The sequence below is a fragment of the Mauremys reevesii genome, linkage group 11 (genome assembly GCF_016161935.1).
Source record: "Mauremys reevesii isolate NIE-2019 linkage group 11, ASM1616193v1, whole genome shotgun sequence".
NCBI classification, from domain to species: Eukaryota; Metazoa; Chordata; order Testudines; family Geoemydidae; genus Mauremys; species Mauremys reevesii.
Window position 1 is genome coordinate 62,465,900 of NC_052633.1, and position 22,323 is coordinate 62,488,222.

The 22,323-nt window shown below is 44.9% G+C and overlaps 1 long non-coding RNA gene across 1 annotated transcript in view; it reads right to left on the bottom strand.

Annotated features, from left to right (window-relative positions):
- Positions 1-22,323, bottom strand: part of LOC120374924 — a 29,667-nt gene that overhangs the window by 2,113 nt on the left and 5,231 nt on the right. The window contains exon 2 of the long non-coding RNA XR_005586342.1: positions 20,416-20,565. This is a non-coding gene — a long non-coding RNA (uncharacterized LOC120374924). The remainder of the gene's footprint in view (positions 1-20,415; positions 20,566-22,323) is intronic.

The following is a 22,323-nucleotide window of genomic DNA, read 5'->3' on the forward strand; positions in this document are numbered from 1 at the left end:
AAAAATAGTTATATCTGTATATATGGTTAGGATGAAACAGGTTCTTACATCAACTTCAGATTTAGCAGGCGCAGGAAAAGACAACTAGCAAAATATTGCTACAAAATGCAAATAAAATTGATCTTATTCCCTTGTATTTTCTACATATTCTTCTATAGTCTCCTTTATCCAAAAATAAACTTGGGTGTTAGTTCCCAAATGTACACTCTTCCCTTTAACTGTAAATTTAATCTGGATTGGTTTTAAAGAATAAAGGCAGTCCTGCCATTCTCTAATGAAGAAATAGAGGCAAAAAATCTGAAATATATGTACGTTGAAGGAACTAGGAAGATGGTAGGATAGAAATTTGAAAAGTGTGAAGCAACTGGAAGGTTTCTGGGTGTGGCTGGACCAAAACACGACTGAGGAAGTGGGAGCCAATGTGTGCGCAGACAGCACGTTTGGACCCCAGAGCAGGCAAATTCAATAGAAATCCTGGCCATAAAACAAAACAGAAGTGAGCTTTCAAAACTCCCAGTTATGCAAGGAAGCATTCCAAGTGGTACTCAGATTGTCACAAAATTCCAGCTGTGCATTTCAATTGGAAGAGTCATTTGTGAGCTGGATACCTGTATGAGGGTGCTGTGAGACATTTTGGAACCTAAACCCATATCATAGAATATCAGGATTAGAAGGGACCTCAGAAGGTCATCTAGTCCAACCCACTGCTCAAAGCAGGACCAATCCCCAGATCCCTAAATGGCCCCCTCAAGGATTGAGCTCACAACCCTAAGTTTAGCAGGCCAATGCTCAAACCATTGAGCTATCCCTCCCTCCATGTCACAGCACAACATAAGGCTAGAATGCTTGAAATCCAAGAAGCTGTAATTGCGGTATGATGAAAAGCCAATTGGTGCAAGGACAGATTGGGGTGAAGCATGGGATATTGGTGGCCATTTCAGGGATTCTCCAAGATGGACTAAATATTGCTCTCTTGGATACAGTTTCTCTTTGTTCTCCAAAGAGAATAAACAAAAAAGTCCAAACTCCTGGCCAGCTGACCCTTAGCTGCCATCTGAACAACCTCCTCAGAGCACTTTACAAATAAGAATAACTGTTCTCGGTTACTGTTTTGAGCTTGCTTTCAATCCCAGATTTCACTCAGAATGCAGCAGAAGGCTAAGAACATTTGTTATTATGTGTGGAAAACAGTCCTGCTTTATGATAAGGCCCAATCCAACCCCACTGAACTCTCTGGGAGTCTTCCCTGGACTTTAGGAAGCTTTGGATCAGGCCCTAAATTTTGGATTTAAAAGAAGTGATTATTGGAGTCAGTGCAACTCCATTTGGAAGGACATTGACAGAGGATTTCTGATAAGGTAATTCTAATAATTTGGAAAAGTTATTAATGTTAATAGCTAGGAACTGCAACCACTTTTATCTAAAATATCAGAGCTGGTTAAATTAAATCTAGTGACAGGGAGACAGCTTACCAGTGGCAACTTTTTAAAATCTCAGGACTAGTTTAAGATAATTCTTGTGCATGAAATTAGTCCTTGGGAAACATGGAAAATGTAAATACTTTGCATTTGCTTAATAATAAGGGGATTTTCAAGCTGAAATGGTTGTTTTCTTGTATAATAATTGCATGTTTTATTTAGACAACTGAATACTGTCAAGAAATAAGGCTATTTCATGGTAACAAGTACTGTAAGCTGTCATATTTTCACTGAAAGAGAAACATACAAGTAACTCGTCACTCATAACTGTTAAAACTGTGTGTGACTTGATCCTTTCTGAAGCACTATTTTTAAATTGTAACAAAAAGATCATCCGCACCTCAGAATGGAAGGTGTGAAAGAAGCAGAGCAGCTAATCTGCTCCGGTGGCAAGTGAGGATTCAAACAAGCCTTTTGTGGGACAGAATTATTCCCCCAGAATCAGCACATAGCAACTCCAAACACACAATGCTCCCTCCCCCACTGTAAATGTGAGGCATTGGTCTAATGAGTGCAGCTGGTGGCAGAAAAAGGCAGTTATACCTGAAGCGGGAATGGGAACCCTGTGCTGGTTCCAAGGGAAGGCTGGGGGAAAGCTAGGCTAGTCGGTCTCTCACTCTCTTCCCCACCCCACCTGGGAGGTGGGAGGTTCCTATCCTATGTGTTGACCCAGAGATGGTGAGCCCAGCCCAGTTCTCTTCTCTCTCTGGGAGTTGGGTTCACAGGGGCTGGAGCTCCCCCTCCCCAGGTATGGTAATAGGATGCAAGCCAGACCGGGGAGGGTGTGGAGAATATAGAGGAAGTTTGGCCTGGCTCAAGCTCTTCCTCTCTACCTTCACCACAAGTATTCCAGCAACTCCCAAGCATTCCTAGTGCACAGGGGCGGCTCTAGACACCAGCGCGCCAAGCAGGCGCTTGGGGCGGCCGTTTCCGGGGGGGGCGGCATTTGGCTCCGGTGGAGCTCCCGCCGGCATGCCTGCGGCAGGTCCACCGGAGCCCGGGACAAGCGGACCTGCCGCAGGCATGGCTGCGGCGGGTCCCGTCTTCCCGCGGCTCCGGTTGAGCTCCCGCAGGCAGGTCCGCGGGAAGACGGGACCCGCCGCGGGACCGGGGAAGGGCGGCGCAGCGCTCCGCGCTGCTTGGGGCAGCCGGATTTCTAGAGCCGCCCCTGCTAGTGCAACATGTGTTGCTGCTGCGGTGGTGGTGGTATAGACCCAGCACTTCAAAATCTCCACGTTCAGTTATTTTGGCAGAATACCAAAGTTTTCCTAAAGAAGGCAAACAAGAAAAGGGAAATGGTAACTTTAAACAAATCTGTAATTCCGCTAAAAGTGAATAAAGTTTCATAGGATAAAAAAAAAAAAAGGGCCCTTATCTCTGGGAAATTTCAAAGGCCTGCTGCAAATAATGGAGGTGATAGAGCTCCTCAAATAAAAGGTCAAAAGAATCTTTAGAATGGGAAGTGTTAAGCAAACTAAACATAGGCTACAAGCACCCCTGTAATAATAATACTAATTAAGAATAAAAATAACGAGCTTGGGTTTTTTTGTATTACAGGCCAAAATAAACATCTTCATAAAAAATATTTTCACTGAAGAATACAGAAAGTAAATCCAAATGTCACGGTGCTGCTGACAAAGTTTAATTAAATAGCTCTTAGGATTGAATACAGTGCATGAGGAAAGAGCAAAGGAAAGGAAATTGAAGAACAAGCAGAATAAAGAGTCGCAGTAGCTGCTTCACATTCAGGGCCAAAGGAACAAAGCTGTTGAGAGGAAGAACTCACAATGAATAAACAAATTCTCGCATGCTTTTCTGAGGGGCAAACTTAAAAAAAAAGAGTGAAAGAGAGGAATACTAAAGAAATATTTATGAGCTTTTCTCAAGGGCAAAGACTATAAACTGGCAAGGAAAAATTAAAGGGCTGAATAAAATACATTAAAATATTTCATTTTACAGAAAATTAAATGAAACACGCCGCTCTCAGAGCTAGAGATTGATTATTTATAACCAGCTTCCCCACACCACCTTCCTACGGCTCAGGGAAATTTTCCAAGGCTGATGTTTGTTTCTTTTCTTGTTATTGAATATATTGAGTGCATCTCTTTAGAGCCTCAGATGATATAAATCATCGTAGCGCCTTTGAAGTGAATGGAGCCGCACTGATTTACAGCAGTTGGGAGTCTTGCCCATAGTCTCTAATACATGTGCACGTAGTTATCGCCGCTTTCTTCACAGTCATCGTTAGTTTCTTCACTTTTACTAACCCCCTCCCCGAAAATGCAGCTCTTTTGGTTTTGGGACAATAATTTGCACAGCGGAAGGGAAGAATTATGCCTCCTCCATCCTCCCCACATTTTGTTTTTAATGTTAGCCCAAAAGGAGACAAATAAATGAGACAGAAACAAAGATATGCGATTATAGCTTAAATCACAGAGGGGAGAGGGAGTGATGGTGGTATACATAGCATGTTTGTTGTTATTGTTCAGATAGCCTCTGAAAGAGGGCACATTTGATACAGAATGAGAGGTACCTAGAAGAAAACAACACCTCCTTCCCTGGCCTTCCTTTCAGGCCAGATTCCAATACAGTTACTCATGTTCAATAGAATAGTTCCTTACCCCACAATAGTTCTACTGGAGGAAACAGGACTAATAATTGAGTAAGATGCTATTCATCTTGAGGAAGTGTATCGGTGTCTGGCCTTGCCAACAGTAATGTGTGCCAGACTAAGTTAAGGTCAGCCGCACCCACTGGATCCCCATACAAAAATCCCAGTTCCAAGCATAATGGCATTTCTTTCACTCAATGAGTACAAATATCAAGTAGGAATTAAGCAGTGGATTGACCTTGGGATGACTCTTTGCACAGATGAATTTCACCCAGAACAGAGTCAGGTATGTTTAGACAGTCATGTTACCCCATCACTAAAAGTCCCTTGCAAGATTACAAAAGATTGCAGTACTGAAGAATGCAAAATGCAGAGGAGTTGTAAACAGAACTCAGATACTGCTCACAACATTAAGCAACATGCCTGTCACTCTTCACCAAGGGTTTCCTCTCCCTTTCTAATAGCTCCCATTGCTTTGGAACTGCATACAACAGGGTTTTCCTGTAAGAGAGCCGAGTATCATCAGTTTCTTTTTCTTCTGTTTTTTGTTGTTTTTTTTTAAATGGAACTGACAAAATAAATCTGTGCATGGTTGATTTTTCAAGGCCTGTGTTTTGTTTACATTTCAAGAAAAGTGGGAAAAAATGTGAAAGCCTGAGGGGACAGTAGCTTCTGGCATATGCTATTCTTTCACATATTGTAAGTGTAGTGGTGCATGCCATCTTGAGTGGCGAGAAAAATGTTAGACTGTCATCTGAAGTGTCAAAAAGATGTGGCAGCTTTGTTTAATCGGGAGAAACTTTGACCATTTTAGCCAAATTTCATTAGGACAAACTTGTTGGTAATACAGCTAATGCAGTAAGTCATTACAACACCCCATTTTTCATGTCTGAAAGACATTTGTCACTGTAATACCTAAATAAATCAACAACAGAAGCTAGAATATTGCTGACATTCTTATTAACACAGCCATGTGTAATACTCATGGATCAGAACTGCCACATACCGCAACCTGAAGAGGAGAAATGAGTCTTTAGAAAATGATAAATGAGTGTGTAGATGGTATAACTATCCAATAGAGAGTGCAAGGGAAATCCAAGCTACATAATTAATTAAGACATGAGTGTGACTGGAGTTAAGATCCTCACCCCTATACTATCAAGTTCAGTGTTAGAACACTTTGTATGATCTTCTAATGGGAATAAAGTCATTCTTATTTTGTTGGACTTAAATTATACATGTGACTTGCTATGGGCCAGATCCTGAGAAGTGATGTGCAACCATTCTAAATCCTCAGAACTTCTCAGAATATGGTTCTATTTCTGGGCCTCACAATAAAAACTCTAGGTTCAAGGCATGCTCACTCATATTCTATACATAGTTTTATGTTGCATAGATATTTTTACATACTGCCTTGAATGCACATATAGAACTTCCATTGATGGCCCATAGTGGGGCATATAAGGATGTTTTACATTTGAGAATTTAGTACTGTACAGAATATATGCTATTTTCTTCAGATACATATTTCACTGCAAAGAAACAGACCAGAGACAGAAGGCTATTTAGGGCTGTTTTGTGGTAATATACCCAGTCTGCCTTTATTTTGTGTGGGCGGGGGAGGAAGGGAGCTCCTCACAGTTGCAAGATGGGAGAATAAATAAATATCAATGAACTGAGCACTTAACAGTATATTAACATAGCTTCCTTTGTGCTTCCCTCTTCAGCTTCCAGATGCACAGCATTATGCCAGCCCCTTTCAAATCCATTGCAGCAGCTCCAACAATGGCTATATTTTTTATTATAATAGTAGCTACGGTGTTTTGCTTCAGCTAAAGGCCCCTAATGACTTTATTGGCCAAATGTGGTGGTGATGCAATCAGTGGTGTAAATTGTTCAATAAGAGGTGCAAAGCAATGAAACTTGCATCCGTGCGGCTATACAAAATGAACAGGACTTTACACTGACTTTGAATACGGTGGGGACAAAACTCAGCCCCTTGCATAAGCAGGTGCAGGTTCTGTCGAATCTTTACAGAGATGTGTTACAGGAATTGGCCAAAACACTGCACTGGCGCTAGGGTTCCATTCAGCCCTGATTGCACTGACTTCTGATGGTGCAGGACACCTGGGTGTGGAAAAAAACAACACTTGGAGCCAGGATTGTGGAGGCATAAAGCACTTGCAATCTTTGTGTGCTTTGTATCACCACAACACTCATCCACGGGCATAGGGGGCCTGCAACCAACCAAGCACCAAGAGCAGGTATCTTCTACAAGAGCAAGGAGATGGCCAGGGAACTACCACGCACATTTATCCAGCACATCCCTGAAGGCTAATTATCATCTACTTTCTCCTGAAGAGACCCTGCCTGACACAAAGCTACCCCTGCGAGTACAGTAAATACAAACTGTTGTTCCTGCACCGGACAGGGGGAAATCACACCTAGAGTGGTTAGGACTTTAAGATATGGAGGTTACTTACTGTAACAGGAATTTCTTTGAGATGTGTGGTCCCAATCTATATTCCACATGTGGGTACGCTTGCACACCAGGGTCCTGAGTGCAGGGATTCTAGCCAGCAGTGTCCGTTAGCCTGCACTTGCCTCCCAGTAAGTCACCTCGTGCTTCTGACCAAAGCCATAAAAAGGCAGTGGGGGTTGTACTGTGAGTTTAACCAGGTCCAAAGCAAAGGGGATGGAAGGCCAGTAGTGGAATACAGATAGGGACCACGCATCTCAAAAAAACTTTCAGTAACAGTAAGTAACCTCCATTTCTTCTTTGAGTGCTGGTCCCTGTGTGTATTCCGCACATGGGGACTGACAAGCGGTGCTCAGACTGGAGGTGAGTGCGAGGAAGCTGGCAGCAAAGATGCTTGCAGTACTGCAAATCTCCCCTGCTGCATCCTTATCAGAAGCCTGGACTAGCGCACGTCTAGCAAAGTGGCTGCTCTGCATATGTCTTGCACTGTGACTTCCTGCAGGGATGCTACAGAGGTGGTCTGTGCTTTCGTGGAGTGGGTTGTTATTCTGCCAGGAGGTGTGCTTGCTTGTAGCCCTCAATGATGCGGCCAAAAATCTACATAGAGATTCTTTGAGATGATATTGCTTGACATCAGGGACTCTCTGTTACTGTGATAATAGTCTTGGTGACTTCCTGATAGGTTTGGTTCTTTGCAGATAAAATGCCAGTGCATGCCAGACATCGAGGGAGAGAAGTCTCTTCTCTTGTGGAGAAGCATGGGTTTTTTTGTTTTTTTTTGTGGGGGCGGGGGGAAAGACAAGTAAGTGAATACTTTGGTTGATGTGAAATTTGGAAATGACCTTGAGGAGAAATTTAATGTGGAGGCACAGGGATAACTTTTCTCTGTGAAAGACCATACAAGAAGGGTCTGCCATGTCGTCTCCTAGCTCATGGACCCTCCTGGCCTAACTGATAAACACCAGAAACTCCATTTTCATGCACAGATGGGACATAGATCATAACACTAAAGGTTCAAACGGTGGTCTGGTAAGTTTCAACAGCACGAGGTTGAAGTCCCATTGTGAGGTAGGTTTAGTCACTGGTGGGAAGGCCTGGATCAGGTCCTTCATAGAATCATATTGTAGTTAGGCGGGTGAAAACAGAGCGCTCAGCTACTGGAATCAGGAAGGCACTAATTGCTATGAGGTGGACTAGTAACAAGCTAATTGAAAGATCAGACTTCTTTAGAGACATGGGGTAATATAGAACAATTGGAATGTTTGTAGTGACTGGTAAAGGTTGATTCTCTGCCTGGATGCAATACAGTCACTTCCATTTAGCTAGATAATGTTATGGACGGGGATGTAGGCAGTCTTGCGTAGCAGTTAGAGCAGGAGTCATGTCTAGTGGGCGGAGGAGTCATCCAGGTTGGGGAATGAAGTCAAGGGTCAGCACCAGAGTTAACCGCCAGGGCTCAAGCCAGAGTCAGAACCAGGAATCAAAGCTGAGGATCAGAGCTGAAGTAAGAGGCCAAATGACAGAGCCCAGGGTCAAGCCAGAGTCAGAGGCTGGGGTCGGAGCCAGAACTGGTAACTGAGGACTGAAGGTGAGGTGTAAGGGCAGGAGAAGATACAAGGATCAAACATGGAGCAGGAGCAAAGGGTGGGGTGAGCCAGGAACAGAACAGGAATCAGGTTGGATGCAGGAGGCAAGCACAGTCAGGAGCCAACGCAGCCACAACAGGAAACCAGTTTGTTGCTCAGATAAAATGTCTATGCCTTCTTCTGGCTTAAATAATTAGTGTAATTGGACCAATCAGTAGAGTTGGGCAACCCTTCAATCAGAGTTCCCATGGGTGATGCCTTGGCTGGGGCTATAGTCCCACTAACCTTTTAGCCCACCAGGTTTCAGTAGACATTGGGTGAAGGCCTGGATGCAACAGCTGTCTGGGAACTCCCAAGCCTGTGTTCAAGACCTGGGATATCACAGATAGCAGGTCCTACTCAAATCTTTCCTCTTCTGGGTAAGTATATCCTGAAGGGTGATGAGCAAGAGCATTCTGTTTCCGATGCCCATCCAAACACCAGGCCATGAAGTGGAGTGAGCTGGGATTGGGGTGTTTGATTCACCCCATCCTGAGTTAGGAGTCTGGAAAGGGATGCATCTTGATTGCAGGATGTGCTGACATTGATAGGAGCTCTGGGAAACAGTTTGGGCCAGTTGGATGCTAGGAGAATGATGCTGGCCCCACCATGATGTATCTTTCTTAGAACCCGTGGAAGAAGGGGAATAGGAGGAAAAGCATATCTGAGACCATTCGTCCATAACAACAGGAGAGCGTCACCTTGGGAGTCATGGCCAATGGAGCAATATAGCAGAAGTTGTTTGTTCGTTACAAAAGCCTAGGATGTAACTAGCACTGTAAGAAGTTATTCAACGTTGAAGATAGCAAGATATTTTTATTGCTGTCAGTTTTAAGATAAGCAGATGGCATGTCCTGGTTGAATAGCTTCTCAGTTGTCTTATTTGGACAACCACATCTGTGTACCTAACACACAGTCACAAATGTAAAACATACAGTGGCCCTAACAAACATGATCCATAATAACCCAAGCAAAATGAATTTCAAATCAATCTTGGGAAGATTGGCAAGAAATGAGAGCAGAAATGTATCATCCTCTACAGGGAATGTTAGTGTCGTGTCATCCTCTACAGCGAATCTACCTCCCAGATCTTTGAAAATGAAAATAGGTATTTCTAAATCCTGCAGAGCAGCAGATTTGATAATCAGTAGTTGGTGAGCATTAAAAATGCTTGGAATTTTTTACATAGTCCAATAGTGACAAGATTGCGGGGGAGGGAAGAGGAAAAAAAGATGTTGAACTGCTTTCATATGACATTTTTTGTGATGTAAATTGACATACGCATATTAAGAACTCCCTCTGGCTCTTCTGAGAGGACATGGACACAGTGTAGAAGAGCAGTGTGAGGCATTTGTTATTTTTTGTCTTACAGTACTGCCTAGATGACCCAAGCACAGTGTTTCTCAAACTGGGGTCGCCGCTTGTGTAGGGAAAGCCCCTGGTGGGCCGGGCCGGTTTGTTTACCTGCCCCATCCACAGGTCCGGCCGATCGTGTCTCCCACTGGCCGCGGTTCACTGCTCCAGGCCAAGTGGTGCGGGCCGAGGGACTTACTGGTCGCCACTTCCAGCAGCCCCCATTAGCCTGCAGCAGCGAACCGTGGCCAGTGGGAGCCGCAATCGGCTGGACCTGAAGACAGAGCTGGTAAACAAACCGGCCCGGCCCGCCAGGGGCTTTCCCTACACAAGCGGCGACCCCAGTTTGAGAAACACTGCCCAAGCAGGACTGAGAGCCATTGTGTTAGGCAGTGTGCACACACATAGCAAGACACATCCCTGCCCCAAAGAGCTTACAATCCAAGTAGAAACGACAGAGAGAGCTGGAAAGGGAGTATTATTATTCTGATTTTGCAGCTGGGGAGTTGAGGTACATAGGCCTGAATAAATAAGGAGTTAGACACCTCAGTCTTGGTTTTAGGCTCCATTGGGATGCACAAAACTCCCACTGAACTCTATTATGCCTAAACTTGCTTGGTGCTTGAGTTCTTGCAGTAAAAGTTCCCTAGGTGCCTATGTTTCTGCCTCTGAGTATGTACACTGCTGCCTCTTTCTAGACAACCAGGCGCCTATCTCCACATAAGCTCCAAAGTGATTCACAAACCAGGGGAAGATAGGTGTTCATATGTCTAAATCGCCTGAGGGGTCCGATCTGGTAGGTGTGCTCAGAGGCCACTTACAGGAGCAGGCACCTCAGACAAATTCACATGAAAGAGCTGGTGAAGAATAAAGAGGAAGAGGAGGTGGCCTCCTCCCATAGTTTTTAGCACAGTGGTAGGGTACTGACTTGGGATGTGGGAACCACGGGGTTCAAGTTCCCTTTCTACAGAACGGGGAGAAGAGATTCGTCACTACTCAGATGAGTACTCTAGCCACTGAGCTATGGGATATCCTGATGTGAGGAATATCTTAGTCTTGCCTGTGGAAGCTGTTTCACTGTACATAAATAGCGAAAAAGTAACTGGAGCAGGGGGAGTGGATTCTGGGTCTCCCACGTCCCAGGTGAGTGCTCACACCACCATCCTAGAGAGCCATTCTCATGCTTATGTTCTGTCTTGGTCTCTAAGAGTCATTTGATCCAGACACAGTGAGTGAGAGAATGAGAGCACAGGCATGAGAACAACTATATCGGAGGAGGAGGGTGGAAGCTCTTTGCGAATGGAGAGAAGAGGGATAGGAGAGGGATTGAGGAAGCTAGTGAGATTGGTGGGGGTGGACAGCCAGCTCCAGGCTGGAAAGGGGTGTCCTGGAGTCCCGGTGTTTCCTACTCTCATTGCCATGGCAGTTCCTTGGCAGCTGGTGCCCCCTGCCCCTAGCTGAGGTGCAGATGCCCTCTCCCGTCCCCCACCACACCCCAGAGGCCGGTGCACATGTTCCTGCACCTCCCCTAGGCCAGGTTTCTTCACCGGAACCTGAGGTGGCTGAAAACCTGGACCTGCTGGGCCAAGGATTCCTACTTGCTCCCTGGTGGCTGGCCTGATCTTAGTGTCGCTGTGGCCACTCTACCCCTCCTCTCATCTCTGGCCCCCTCCCTCATGCAGGAGTGGAATAAAGCCAAGTCCCACCCTCACCTCAGTGAGATAGATACCGAGGGGGTGATAACAGCTCTGATCCCCCAGCATTACCATTGCAGGGGCAATAGCGACCCCCACAACACCCCTGCTTGATAGTCTGGTGGTTAGAGCACACACCCAAAAGACAGGAGACCCAAGATCCAGCGCCCTTGCTCCAATTACTCTTTCATTATTTAGACATAGTGCAACTGCTTCAATAGGAGAGATTGTGGGATCCCGCGCATCAGAGTATGCCGTAACTAAGTGATTTCAGAGCTCTCACCAGAACAGCGGCAGAGCTCTGTTCAAATCCCTTCTAGGCAGAGCGGGGACTTGAACTAGGGGTTTCCCACATTCCCAGTGAGTCCTTAAGCGCTGGGTTAACAGTTAATAAGAACATAAGAATGGCCATACTGGATGGGATCGATAGTCCATCGATCCCAGTATCCCATATTCTGACGGTGGCCAGTGCCAGAAGCTTCAGAGGGAATGAACAGAACAGGGCAACTATCAAGTGATCCATCTTCTGTCATCCAGTCCCATCTTCTGGCAGTTGGAGGTTTAGACACACCTGGCGCACGGGTTTGTATCCCTGACCATTTTGGCTAATAGCCATTGATGGATCTAACATCTGTGAACATATCCAATTCTTTTTTGAACCCAGTTATACTTTTGGCCTTCACAAAATCTGCTGCCAAGAAGTTTCACAGATTGACTGTGCATTGTGTGAAGTAGTACTTCCCTAGGTTTGTTTTAAAACTGCTGCCTATTAATTTCATTGGGTGACCCCTAGTTCTTGTGTTATGTGAAGGGGTAAACAACACTTCCTTCTTCACTTTCTCCATACCATCCATGATTTTAGAGACCTCTATCATATCCCCCCTTAGTCATCTCTTTTCTAAGCTGAACAGTTCCAGTCTTTTAAATATCTCATCACATGGAAGTTGTTCCATACTCCTAATCATTTTTGTTGTCCTTCTCTGTACCTTTTCTAATTCTAATATCTTTTCTGAGATGGGATGATCAGAAATGCACTCAGTATTCAAGGTATGGGCATATCATGGCTTTATATAGTGGCATTATGATATTGTCATTCTTATTATCTATCCCTTTCCTAATGGTTCCTAACATGGCATTAGCTTTTTGATGGCTGCTCTACAGTGAGCAGATGTTTTCAGAGAACTATCCATGATGACTCCAAAATCTAATTTAGATCCCATTATTTTGCATGTATAGTTGGTATTATGTTTTCCAATGTGATTTACATTGCATGTATCAACACTGAATTTAATCTGCCATTTTGTTGCCTGGTCACTCAGTTTTGTGAGAACCCTTTGTAACTCTTTGCAGTCAGCTTTGGACTTAACTCTATTGAGTAATTTTATGTCATCTGCAAAATTGCCACCTCATCTCACAGTTTATGCCCTTTTCCAGGACATTTATAAATATGTTGAACAGCACTGGTCCCTGTACAGATCCTTGGGGGACCCTGCTATTTACCTCTCCCCATTCTGAAAACTGACCATTTAATCCTATCCTTTGTTTCCTATATTTTAACTAGTTACTGATCCATGAGAGGACCTTCCCTCTTATCTCATGACTGCTTAGTTTGCTTAAGAGTCTTTGGTGATGGACCTTATCAAAGATTCTGTGAAAGTCCAAATACACTATATCAAGGGATCACTCTTGTCCATATGCTTTTTTATTCCCTCAAAAAATTCTAATAGATTGGTGAGGCATAATTTCCCGTTACAAAAGCCATGTTGACTCTTCCCCAACATATTGTGTTCATATACAGTTCTGTTCTTTACAATGGTTTCAATCACTTCTCTGGTACTGAAGTTAGTCTTACTGGACTGTAATTTCTAGGACTGCTCCTAGAGACTTTTAAAATTTGGTGTTACATTAGCTACCCTCCAATCACCTGGTACTGAGGCTAATTTAAGAAATAAGTTACATACCAAAGTTAGTAGTTCTGCAATTTCATATTTGTGTTCCTTTCAAAGCTCTTGGGTGAATACCATCTGTTCCTGGTGACCTATTACTGTTTTATTTATCAATTTGTTCCATAACCTCCTCTACTGACACCTCAATCTGGGACAATTCCTCAGATCTGTCATCTAAAAAAAAAGGCCTCAAGTGTGGGCATCTTCCCAATGTCCTATCATGAAGACCAATGCAAATAATTCATTTAGCTTCTTGAAACGGCCTTGTCTTCCTTGAATGCTCCCTTTGCACCTTGATTGTCCAGTGGTCCCACTGTTTGGCAAGCTTTCTGTTTCTGCTGTACTTAAAAAAATTATTATTTATTTTGTAGCTAGATTTTGTGTCTTCAATTGGTTGGTCTTCAGTTCTTTCTTGGACCACCTAATAATACTTTTACACTTGACTTGCCAGAGTTTATGCTCCTTCCTATGAGGGATGTCCTCCACCTATTCCTCCCCAGGATTGTTGCTAAAACAGTATAAGATACCTAACTCCAAAGAGGGTTGACAAGCAAAATTCGGTTACTCCCTGCAGCTCACTCTTAGGGTAGGTCTACACTTACCGCGCGGGTCGACGCGGTGAGTTCGACTTCTCGGAGTTCGAACTATCGCGTCTAATCTAGACGCGATAGTTCGAACTCCCCGCGCGCTTCGGTCGACTCCGGAACTCCACCACTGCAAACGACGGTGGCAGAGTCGATCTTGGAGCCGCGGACTTCAATCCCGCGGCGTCTGGACGGGTAAGTAGTTCGAACTAGGGTACTTCGAGTTCAGCTACGCTATTCACGTAGTTGAACTTGCGTACCCTAGTTCGACCCCCGCCCTTAGTGTAGACCAGGCCTTAGGCACCTATGTATGTGAGAAGCACAGGACTTAGCTCACATCCCTCTGGTCAGCAGACTCCCTGCATAGCATGCTTGCTTTTGTGAATTGCATTCTAAGGTGCCTATCCCCTCCCACTCACTGTATAGGAGCTTAGACACCTAACTGAGGCTTTTTATATCACAATGATTTTCTCAGGCACCTAAAGAAGTTAGTTCTTGTGATGCTCAGAATCAAGTCCTAACTCTGCATTTTTGGTGCCTGAATACCTTTGAAAATCTTGCCCTAAGTGGCTTGCCCAAGGTCACATAGTAGTCTGTGGCAGAGCTAAAAATCAGACACAGATCACTTGAATGCCACTCCAGTATCTTAACAGCAAGATCATCCTTTCTATTTCTACTAATAAGAAAATTAAATTAATTTTGTACTGTATCCTATTCAGAGTTGACTTTTAATGGAATAAAAAGCGACTTTGGAATAGATTGCATGAAAAGCAGGTCTGTGTGTGGGTATGTTGTATAGTACTATATTCCAGCCAATAAATAAAACGAAATACTGTGATAAAATAATTGCACAGTCATAGGTCACAATCTAGAGCAGACAGGTACGTATTAACTAGGGATCAACTGTCCTTGCAATATGCATATTTCACTCCACTGAGGCTATTGTGAATTATGCTCACATAGTGACAGGAGAACAGATCCCTTTTCTCTCTTGTGAGTGCAAGAAGAATAACTATTTAAACTAAACAGGATCTAAAATAATATACAGTGACATTTGAAGAATAGATTCATAGATTCTAGGACTGGAAGGGACCTTAAGAGGTCATCGAGTCCAGTCCCCTGCCCTCATGGCAGGACCAAATACTGACACTTGAACAGTTAACAAAACCCTGGTGTCATCAGCACCACTGCTGAGAGCCAGTGACTTTTATAAAAAATAATTATTAAGAAAGCCACTGATATTGTAAAGAGTGACATCATGAACTGAGTTCAGGATCAAGCCTTAGGTACATAAAATGCCTTTAGACCAATGAAAAGCCCTAGCAGACATTCAGTAAATCACCATACTGCCAATATTTATCACTGCATCGAAGCTAAAGCCATTAATTCTATTTTGTTTCTAGTACCACAACCAAACCAGTAGGGAAAAAAAAAAAGAATTTGTGCAGATGAGCATTATCCCCATAGGGGAATTAGATTACTTCGACACCTCTAGGAGCCTTGCACTACAGACTGCGAAGTATTACATACATTACACCTGACGCATGTAATTATAAATTACAGAGACAGTAATTGTATACCTTCCCTGGAGAAAAAACAACAGGGAAATGTACTATCAGATGAATGAGCAGCAGGAACAACTGCTGATTTGTTTCACTAGCTGGCATTTAACATGCTGCTAGCCTATGAGCCTGCAGACAGAGATTCACGGGTAAACCTTCTTCTAACCTGATGTGAAGAGACACACAGACAAGGAGACAGAGTTACCTGGCTAATTTACTAGTCAGCAGCCACTGCAACCGTTGTCTTATATGAGGCTGCACATCAGAGGCAATAAATCTAGACAAGTTCTCTTGGACAGAAGAATCTACTGCCAGAGAACAGAAGTTCAGGATCAGGGTCCCACAGAAAAGTCATATTGTCCGGATACATATTTCACTATATACTCGATTCAAATTAAACTTACAAAAAAGAGTCTCAGTTGCTGTCCAGCCTATTCCCGAGATATATTATTGATTGTCTTTTTTTTCTCCAAATACTCTAGATGATTTATCAGTGGCTATTCAGTTCATTTTGAAAATATACCTATACACCCAGCCACTATGCCGTGCATTCCCCTGCCACGGCCTCTAGGTCTGCAAAGGTGTAGCTGAAAGAAGAACTGGGGCAGATAATCTGGTGTTTTTTCTTAGAATGGGTAAGTTGGGGACATGGTCCACTCTGTGATTCATGTCCCAGGGCAAGGTTCAATCTGCTGTGCAGCAGTTGATGGAGATGAATAATGATGATAATGATGCATATGTAAGGGGACTGTTGCCCCCTTACTAACATTCAGTGGGGGTGTTTTGGTTGGCTAGCTCCCAGCACTAAAAGATTGGGGAGAGGCCAATGCTCCAGGTCAGCTTCAGCCTCTGAGCCTGATTGACAGGGCGGGCAGGCTAATCAGGGAGTCAGGAGGCCAGGGGGGTCCCGTCCTCTGTGTGAGCTGCAATTGCCTGGGTCAGACAGAGTGGGGGCGAGCTAAGGAGAAAGCAGAGGCCCAAAATGAGCTGGGGAGCAGAGCCGTGCCAGAGCCAGAGGGGCCAGAAAAGCAGCTCAGGAAGCAGGTCAGAGTTGGGAGCAGAGCTAGACAGCCCAGGGAGAGAGCAGATCCTGCGCTGGGTGCAGAGCTGCAGCCACAGAGCCAGAGACAGCCCAGGGAGATCAGATTCTGTGCTGGGAGCAGAGTTGCAGCCACAGAGCCAGGTCTGGTGAACAACTGGGGCCAGCCAAGGGGGGGGACCTTGGCCAAATGGCCCAGCACAGAAAGACACCCCCAGCCAAGGGTCCTTGCAGGCCAGACTGGAAGGCGGATCTTAACCTGATAGGGGCTGATGCTGGGAAGAAGGGTCCTACCACCCAAAGCCCAGAGGTGTGTGGCCACCACCATTGCAAGTGTCCAACCCACAGCATCCTTGCAGCACAGCCAGGGCCTAAGGAGACCTGGGACCTACAAGGAACAGACTGTGAAGTGCCCTGATGTCCAGAGACACTGTTTGTGATGTTTCCTGCCACAGAGCAGGGTGATGTGTTTTCCTTTGACCTTTCCCATTTTTCCTTATTCTTTTTTTAAATTAATTGTTAATTAAACAACTTGTATTTGCTTTAAATTGTATGAAATGATCAGTAGATCAGGGAGGTGCCCAGTGCAGAGAGAGCACCCCGGAGTGGGGACACCCTAGCCCCTGTCCCAGGTGACCACAGCAGGTTTGGGGGTTGAGCACCCAGGAATCCTGGGCCCAGCCTTGTTGGGGTTACGAGGACTCTGCCAGACAGGAGAGTGAAAGGGGAGTCCTCAAGGGCAGGGAAGCCTCTGGGTAAAGGAAGTGGGAGCGAGGACTCAGATCCTTTCGCTAGCCCACTTCACCGGGGTAGTGCAGAAGCCAGGAAAGTGCCCCACAATAGTGGGACCATTCCCCCGCTTATACATAGAAGTTGGAATACTACAGAGCTAAAATGGATGAGGAAATGAAGCCACATGAGAACTGATTTCTATTTCAGTATGGGCCCCTCCCCTTTTTGTGGCCTCCAAAACTTGGCAGAGGTCTTATGATTAGGCCTCCGTGGACAACTACACATCTACCCCAATATAACGCCACCCGATATAATACGAATTCGGATATAACGCGGTACAGCAGTGCTCCGGGGGTGGGGTGGGGCTGCACACTCTGGTGGATCAAAGCATGTTCGATATAACTCGGTTTCACCTATAATGCGGTAAGATTTTTTGGCTCCCAAGGACAGCGTTATATCGGGGTAGAGTAGAGGTGTACTTCCAATTGAATTGGATGGGCTCAATACTACAAGGACCACAGCTCGCATTATGCAGTGTTTGGTGCCCTCTGGGGGTGGGAAACTTTGAACTTTGCTCTGTGAGCCTGTATCAGGGCAGAAGTGGAATGTCAAGAGTTCCTACATGGACTGAGTGGATAGGCTGAGTGACAGAAGGGAGGTGGCTGGCGGAGAGAAGCATGAGATCTAGGCATAGCAGCAAGCAATTCTGGAGACAGTCAATTTAGAGTAAGGTGGTATCCAGAGATTTGGGAGACTCCACTGTGAATCCATCCCTGCTGAGAACACATGGCCAGGATTATGGTCCTGCTGCACCTGCAGGCCTATTTGGTGGAGTTTCAGCAGCCAGCCACTGGAAGCTATAGCCAGAAAGTGCTGATTGTACTGGCAGAGCCTGAGCTGCATCCACAGGCAATTGTAGAGTGTATGAGGATCCAGAGACTATTCTCTTTATTTGGGGAGTCCCTGTTGGTCCCCTGGATGGTCTGTTGTGAAAGTCCTTGTGCTAGGAACAGTGTCTCTCACAGACTAGCTGAGGTGCACTCCAGGGAGCTTGTAATAAAATCCATTGCCTGCTTACACTTGGCGGCTGTTGTTTTATTAGTGGGATTATTACCAGCTCTCACTTTGTCAATTTTACTCTGCCCTATACACAAGTGTCTCATTCCTATTATCTGGACTACCTCTGATGATTCACAAATACCTAATGCTGCCCTGGAACTCCTGTTCATCCCAAGAAAGTGTTTGGGATTTTAAAACTATCGGGAAGCGTGCACTCTGGGAGGGGTTGTTTGTATCATGTTAATGGTGAACGTTCTTGTGTAAATTTAAGTTTTTGTTTTTTAACATAAGCTTCTGGTGTAGTGAATTGTGGTTAATTTACTTTAATGTTTTGCCTTTAGCTGAACAGTTACAATGCCACCTATTGACTTGTCATAGTCATTACCACAGTTGCCAACTTTCACATGGTAAATAAGCACCCCGACTTTCACAATAAGCCAAAAATCGAGCTAATCTCATTTCAAAAACAAGCCAATCCCTAAGAACCTCAGCACTATGTGACTAGATCCCTCCGGCATGCAGTCTGGGACTGTGTTGGACCCACTATGCACCCTGACTCTCCCCCCACTTGCCCCTGCTTGCCAGGAGCTGATCAAAAAAAAAAAAGAAGCAGCAGCAACAAGCTACAAGCCAAAAACTAGCCAACAAGCAACTCACAAGCCAATTAAGCCAAAAACAAGCCCACTTTCTCCTTTTTTTTGCAGGTTTGGCATGTCTGATCAGTACGGTAGATACTCTATTTTTATTCCATTGCATTGTCAATGGATTTTGCTATGTTACTTTTAAGTACAGCTGTTCCTGCCTCCACTTGAGTGTTTAATGCTTTCCTTAGAGTAATCAGTAGTCATTTGCTCTTATCTGCTATGCCCATTGCATCGTTTAGACCAGAGTTGTTCTATCAAGGAACCCTAACAGAGGTATATAGTCCATATCCACGTGGAGGCACTGCTAACTATTATTCTTTCTATAAACAGAAGGCTGCTGTAGATGGGTGGATAGACAATTTCCACCTATCCAATACTACCACTAGGACCTGCCCAGGATGTCCACTATACTCAAGAACATCTGGTGTTCAGGCAAGAGGTGAGCACTTGCCTGCTTTCAGGTGATCAGGAAAGGAAGAGACAGGTACATCAATATCTTGAACCCCGACTGGTGAAGGTGTGGGTTCCACTGAGTGTACCATCCTGTTTATTACAGTAACCCCAACACAGATACGATTCTATTCTACATTAGTAGTACAAAACAGTACACTTTGCCATTGGGTTACTGCGGTGCTTTAGGTCTTTACTACAGCATACTGTGGAGGGTATAATAATCAGAGAGCACCCTACTTTCAGTCATCACAAAAAAGAGGATCAAAAGAATATCTTTCAAGACAGCTAAAGTGACATTGAATCTGCCACATTTTAGTATAAAAGTGTCATTTACTTACCTTTCAGCAATGCAGAAGTTATTAGAATGACTGCATAGTTCAAACACAGGTGAAATTTACAATTAACCAGATTTGGGGGCATATGTCTATTCCTATTTTTTTGGACACCAGTTCCAGTCCTTCTGTTACCATTAACTAGCCAGGATTTCCCTTTGGAGCACTCTGTGTAGCTATGATTTTCTGCAAACAGGATGAGCTCTTCTCTGTGGGGTAACTGGTCGGTCAACTGGTCTAGAGAATGAGAATCCTGTATCTTGTATGATATGGAATTTCACGATAGGGCAGCGATTCACTAACCATGCAGAGTATTGGATATATAGAGATTAGTACCACCTGATCATCTTTCTCTATGCATTAATTGTAATGTTGTTGCGACACTGTGATTTTAGAGATCTAGAATTGTAAGACTTTCTACTGATGTTTGTCCCTTAAATAATTAAGGGAAATTAAAAAAAACACCACCACATTTTCAGCTGTGTTCTACTTCTAATGCAGAAAATGCTACCAGATTCCTTCAGACTTAGTTACTTTTCTTTCAGTTTAAAACAAAACAACAAACCATGAAAGAATAATGTATAGTTAACATAGAAGAGCCCAGTGTGAGTAATATATGTAATATACTGCCTCCACTTTGCCTCCCAAAGCAGTCACCTCTGCAGACAGCAGAATCTTAAAAGCTTAAAAGGTTCAAGACAAAAAAACCCAAACATAACTTCCATTGCTACATTCGCCACAAATCACCTCTATCTTACATTATTAATTTTAATTAAGTTAAACTAGTTCCCTCCCTTTCTATTTTGAACAAAAAAATGACCTACCTTTTTTCTTCAGTTGTTTTTTCAAAATCCATGCAATTTTATGCATCTCTTTTCCCCGCTCCAAATAAACACTTCCATCCTCAATTTCCAAAATTAAGTTTTTGTGGCAGCAGCCCAGGCATCGTGAGGAGGCACCTCAGCATAATAAACCTGTGCACATAAATAAGAGAGGAAAATAAGTTATGTTATAGGTCAGAATTTGGATGCAATCTTTCCAAATGGTTATTTCAAACAATAATTTAATCCATGTTTGAAAGCTAGGAAACTGTCAGGATGAAAGGCACGTTGCAGGCATAGGAATTCAATCACAAAAAAGTAAATAAATAAGATCTGAATTTATATTTAAGAAGAGAGACAGAATCAGCAAACCAAATCTTCTAAAGTGAGGGATTCCACTGGGCCCACGCTGGCAAACGTTCAAAGATTTGAGTGAGTTAGAGGCAAATAAAGAGATACCCAAGAGGCAAGCCACAGCTAACTATGAGCTGCAGGCTGGAAATAAAGCTTCATTTAAGTTAATACTTGCACATAGAATGAGCCCAGTGCATTAAGGGGCAAATCCTTCCCCAAGTGTATAATATGCATAACTGGCCTGAACCATGTGGAGGCCCAAGGGGCAAGGAGCGGGAAGAAATTGTCACCTCCAGCCTGCTGACAGCAGAGCTGCTCTCAGGCGGTTACAGCAACTTCAGCCTCAGGGCTGCAGCAGCTCCCCTGGCTCCTGTCCCCACACTTTGTGAGGACAGCTGTCAGTAGATCTGCACAGCAGGATATCCATCAGCCCAGCTCCAATCTTCCCTAGGAGGGTCTCTGCCTCACCTCAGCCATCCTGAGTACAGAAGGAGACCTCAGGTGAGCCGGGCTGCATGGTGCACTTGGGGGGAATCCCAAACCATAACCTGCTTTTATGAGATTTAATCCAGACTATTCCTATCCTATTCCATAGTAAGAGAGAAGGTTTCTGAACAAGAATAACTGAGGGCCTAATTCTGCAATTTGTTGTACACAGACAGACTGCAGCATCCACACGGGGCCCCATTGTAGTCAGTCTGCCTGTATGCAATGAATGATAGGATTGGGGCCTAAACGCCTGATCCAGAGAGGGATTCAGTATCTGCTGAGAACCTGTAATTCTCATTGATGCTAGTGTGAATTGAGAGTGCTCAGCACCTAACGGGGGCACTTAGGATCTCATAGGATTCAGCCCTTAGATGAATATGAGGTGCCCAGCAACTGGCCCTGCAAACTTTCTAATTGCAGAAAATGGAACACCCTTGCCCCGCCCCTTTCCCCGCCCTACCCCACCCCAGCCCTCTCTGAGGCCCCACCCACCTTCACTTCATACCCCCCCTCCCTCTATCACTCACTCTTCCCCACCCTCACTCACTCATTTTTCACCAGGCTGGGGGTGTGGGCTCTGGGGTGGGGCTGGGGATGAGGGGTTTGGGATACAGGAGGGGGCTCCACGGTGGGGTGGAGAGGTTCAAAGTGTGGTAGGGCAGAGGGATGGGGTGCAGGAAGGGGTAAGGGCTCCAGCTGGGGGTAAGGGCTCTGGAATGGGACCAGGGATGAAGGGTTTGGGGTGCATGGGGGGGTTCAGGCTGGGTCCAAGGGTTTTGAAGTGTGGGAGGGGGCTCCGGGCTGAGGCAGGGGTTGAGGACTCTGGCTAGGGGTGGGGACTCTGGGTGAGGCAGGGGTTGAGGACTCTGGCTAGGGGTGGGGACTTTGGGTGAGGCAGGGGTTGAGGACTCTGGCTAGGGGTGGGGACTCTGGGTGAGGCAGGGGTTGAGGACTCTGGCTAGGGGTGAGGACTCTGGGTGGGGCAAGGGATGAGGGGCTTGGAGTGCAGGAGGGGGGTCCGGGCTGGGGTAGAGGAGTTTGGATTGCAGGAGGGGGTTCACGGCTGAG